Genomic DNA, 5,339 nt, shown 5'->3' on the forward strand with positions numbered 1-5,339 from the left:
CGGTGACCCCCGAACTTAGCCCTTCCTTACTTGTTTTCATTATTTTTATACTCTCGCAAAAAGTTGCAAAGGAGAGTATTATAGTTTTGTTCACATAACGGTTGTTTGTAAATCCTAAAACTAAAAGAGTCAGATATAGGGTTATATATACCAAAGTAATCAGGGTGACGAGTAGAGTCGAAACCCGGATGTCTGTCTGTCCGTCCTGCAAGCTGTAACTTGAGTAAAAATTGAGATATCATGATGAAATTTGGGAACGTATTCCTTGGCTCCAAAAGAAGGTTAAGTTCGAAGATGGGCAAAATCGGCCCACTGCCACGCCCACAAAATGGCGGAAACCGAAAACCTATAAAGTGTCATTACTAAGCCATAAACAAAGATATAAAAATGAAATTTGGCACAAAGGAGATTAGGGGGGGGATATTTGGACAATTTTTTTTTGGAAAATGGGCTGGTCCCGCCCCTACAAGTTTTTTGTAATTCGGAAACTACTACAGCTATGTCAACCAAACTCTACAGAGTCGTTTTCTTCAAACATTTCCATATACAGTTCAAAAAGGGAAGAAATCGGATAATAACCACGCCCACCCCCATACAAAGGTTATGTTGAAAATCACTAAAAGTGCGTTAACGGACTAACAAAAATCGTCAGAAACACTAAATTTTACGGAAGAAATTGCAGAAGGAAGCTGCACCCAGGCTTTTTTAAAAATTGAAAATGGGCCTCGCCCACTTATGGACCAAAAACTTTATCTCAGGAACTACTAGACCGATTTCAATGAAATTCGGTATATACTATTTTCTTAACACCCTGATGACATGTACGAAATATGGGTGAAATCGGTTCACAACCACGCATTCTTCCAATATAACGTTATTTTGAGTTCCATCTGATGCCTTCTCTGTATAATACGAGTATATATGTATGTATATACATTAGGAACCAATGATGATAGCGGAATAAAACTTTACACAAATACGGTATTTGAAAAATATGTATGTAAATGACGTATAATGAAATCTCGGATTATCACTTTATCATGCGTAGACGTTCGGTGACACCCGAACTTAGCCCTTCCTTACTTGTTTTGATTCATCTCCTCCTTGCTAAGCTAATCTAGTAAGTTTGAGAGTAGAGTGATTGGCGATTAAATAAACCTTTGACCAAAAACTTTCGTTGAAAGGAAAACTCAAATACAAAAAATTTAATTCTTAACAGAAGTTCTATCTGGCATTACTCTTTGTCTTAATTATAGGCTCTAGTAAAACAAAATGAGTTATTTTTACTTGAAATGAGAAGTTTTATTTAGCGATTCGCCGAGTTTGAAAGTGTGGCAAAAGAGATGCTTCATGCTTAATCAAGCGAAAGCTGTAAAGTGTAGAAAGTGTCTAGATGTTTCCACCACATTTTCCTGTCTGCAACTTTGACAAGTTCCGTCCTCCAAAATATTTTGCCCCAGTGGGGCGGTCATGTGAAGTTCGATAAAAGCTGGTACTTCCAAGGCCCTTTTATGTTTAACTCTGGGCCAGAAGACTTTCAAAAACCCACAAACATTGTTTGTTGGCTAAAGATCACTGTCGGCGAGCTAAAGATCTGTATCGCAGCTTTGCTATTGGGATGTAAAAGAAGATTTGATACTGTTAAATTAGGTTAGGTTAGAAGGCTGATCTAGAGAGATCGCTCGTGGATTGCTATATGTAGTTCTCTGCGAAGTCATAAAAAAAGACTCGAACTGTACTCGAACGTATAAAGTAGCAAATCGCTTAGTAGCCAATACAAATTTGCACATTTGTTTAATTTCTATTCCCCTAGTTCGGTGGGATGTCTAAAGATATGTGGTCCCAAGTATTTAATTTGTGACCTCCCAAACGGCTGATAGTCAAAAAGGAAGTGCTGATTGGTTTCCACCTCAGCTTCCACAGATGTGCTGAGATTCCTAGTCTTACAGTATCGACGCCAATAAGGCAATGGCCTGTTAACTAGGGAGAGGCTAGCCTTACTGAGGGTAAAGCTATCACTTGATCTCTTGCGATCGATCGTGGGCCAAACGGCTTTTGCGACAACGCATATACCGATGGTGGCTCAGCGCCGGCCAAGTTCCCACGAAGCCCAGCTATCTAGTAGTAGAATATAATAGGATGCGGATGCACTGACCCGCTCCCATTCCACTGATTCCCAGAACCCCTAGGGTGCCTTTCCTTGTTAGATCGTCTTACAATTGCCTGCGATTCCGCTGTGGCCTGGCAGCCATATCAGTCGTATCACGAAGAGACTATATGCTATGGATAACGAGATTAGCGCTACTTGACCAACCCTAAACACACTATTAATGAGTTCAAGGCTAGTATCGCCCGCCCTGCTACCTGAAGTGATGGTCACTTCTTTGAAGGAGGCTGTATTCTGGAGCAGTAAATCTACTGCTACCTTAATGGCTGCAACCTCGGTAAGTTGAAGAATTTTTATCAGCTGATGAAAACTGTTTTCCCGGCTGCGCTTAAATGGTCGTCTTGAAATGTCAGTATCTTACAGCGTCGGCCATATATCTAGAAATACTCACCTTTAATAATCTGCAAAAAAATGTTTCTTCATTCATTCCAAAGACAAAAAATTCAATATCTTTGGAATGGTATAAATGAACAAAATTTGCAGATTATTAAAGGTGAATACTTTCCGCGTTGTGTCACATACTTTTCAGTTTTTTTTAGCGTGAAGAACACTTAAAAAATTTCAATTGTTTAACAAAAAATTATGTAATATATTTTTAAAATGAATCATGAAAAAATATTTATTATATATATATATTATATTTGATGTCACAAAATTTCATCGATTTGTCTCCAGTAGTTTATGAGAAAATAATTTTACAACTTTATCGTGCTCTAAATTTCAACCTTCAATAACTTTAACAAAAAATAATAATTTTGACGAAGTATTTATATCACGGGGTACGCGTCTGATCCCCTTCCTAATGAACTGCTAATTTTCAAAATCGGAAATTTTTCGAAATTTTCATGGACCACTTCACGTGGTTTGACCCAGCAGCCAATTCAAGTATTCTTAACTCGATATAAAATCCGTAACACCATATGATTCGTTTTTCGAAACTCTCTTAGTAATGTGGTGGCTCCATGCACTTTAAAGTTTGCTGAACCATTCCTAAGGAACCTTATAACAGTCAGCGGTTTTATAGTGAGCTGGAGAATTAAAAATATCGTTAATTACCTACACGTAAGGTTCACTATTAAAGTTAATGTTGACTCTGTTTTCGAAAAGGTGTGGAATATTCTTTTGACATGCAAAGCTCACCAAATAGCCGGTAACTTTTTGTGGCTATTAAAGAGCCTCAAGTGTATAACAGTAAATGCTACCTGCTGATTTGACAGTTATTTCTATCCAAAAAAGCTCTTTCCTTCTTTAAATAAACTTCAATTTCTTCTAGTAGTAGGGGTTCTTACTGGTCTTACCGGCCTGAAACGTGAAATTATCTGCTCACCGAAGTGCTCTCTTAATAAATCCATTGATTGATGCGATGTGTGGGAAGTGGCGCCGCCTTTTTCTACTTGGATCATCTGTTAGATACAAAGAGAAGAACACAAATGCCTCGAGCAAACTACTAAGTAGTTGATCTTCTTTTTTTTTCTTGATTTTTTGATTTCGCTTTTTATCTGGAATCATCTCAACACTTCTTCTTCTTAACTGTTACGACTTTGACGACATAAATAAGTTCGGTACGTTTTTTCGAGATTTAAGAGACTTTCTGTATTCAGAATAGACTGTACCTTAACCCTCTCTTCGGGACTAAATAACTCAACCTAACCTAAAGAAAATTGTCTACATCTGAAAACATCCTATATTTATTTCAAATCAAACTAAGTTAGTGAGGACATATAATAGGGATGGCCCTGCTATTTTAACGCTAGTGCAGTCTGAAATAGTTATTATTGCGAAGAAAATGTGCCTAAATACCTCAAGAAAACTACTAAGTAGTCGACCTTCTAATTTTTTCATTTCTGCTTTCATTTCAACTTCCGTTTAATTTTTTTTTTTTGGTTCACCCAATTTAAAGTCCGCATATTTGCCTGCAGTTAATTTAGAATGTTCGCCCCGCAAACTTTGTTTTACCCTATTAAACTTGTACGTTACTTGACAACAACGCTAAAACACAGCCGGTTGCTGGGTTATTTTGCCCAAGGCTTCATGTTTTTCTCTTAAAACAATTTATTACCAGCTTTCATCGATGAGTTCATCACCTTCCACCGACACTTTTTTTGCACTGTGCCTTGCCTTAAAAATTATGCCTAGAGATTTTCGGTCAAAGATAAATAAGCAGAGCGGAGCAGGTGCTGATTTTTGGTATTCCTTTTTCGGTTGTCTGCTTGTTTGCCATTTCAAGCGTTTTTTATGCACCACAAAGGGTCGCTTAACTGAAAATTGTATTTATTTACAGGACTGTGGGTGGCGGTTGCCCCAACCCCGATGGGTGACGTAACGCTTGTTATCGATTGATTGTCTTGTCTTTAGGCGTTGAACAGTGATTTTTGTGCCCTCGCCTGTCTGCTGATTAATAGCGTGAAGAGATTTATGTAAAAAGTTTGCTGGCGCGCATTTCTTAAGCGTGACTGCAGCAAACTTCGTTGAGTAATATATAGGCCAATGGAGTTTTTTATTAAATATTTGTGGTGTGTTTTAGGGCAAACAAGGATTTGTTTTTTTGGATTTATGTACTTATCTAAAAATAATAAATTAAAATTAGACTGCTTGTGTTGATTTAACTAGGCAACAGAATGAAATATTATTACTTAAGGAAAGTAAATATAAATGTGAGTATAAAATTATTAAAGAAAACAATAAGTTCAATAAATAGGTTAAAGTTTAGTGATATAGAAGTTAATAAAAAAATATTAATTTCTAACCTTTTTATTTTGAAATTCACTTTTTCATGCCACTTGATATACTATAAAAAAAAACTTGTACCAACTAGAGCTACTTTTTCCAATAGCCTATGGAACAACTTGGTGCATTTTTCGTCGAGATCTTAAATTGAAAGCGTACAGAATACTGTTTGTGCAAGAACTGCAAGCGCTCGACCTCTTGAAAAGTTTCAAAAAGATCCGTTGTTTTCGAGCCAAATTTTGTACAACGATGAGGATCATTTCTGGCTAAATATGTATGTGAACAAGCAAAATTACCGCAGTAGGGACGAAGTGCAATCTGAATTGGTTCAATGAGTCAGGTTCAAGAGTCATTTCATCTAGAAAAAATTACGGCTTGATGTGGTTTGTGAGCCGGTGGAATCATTGGTCCACATTTTTTCACCAAGTGATGCTGGTATGAACGT

The sequence above is a fragment of the Bactrocera neohumeralis genome, chromosome 3 (assembly GCF_024586455.1).
Source record: "Bactrocera neohumeralis isolate Rockhampton chromosome 3, APGP_CSIRO_Bneo_wtdbg2-racon-allhic-juicebox.fasta_v2, whole genome shotgun sequence".
NCBI lineage: Eukaryota > Metazoa > Arthropoda > Insecta > Diptera > Tephritidae > Bactrocera > Bactrocera neohumeralis.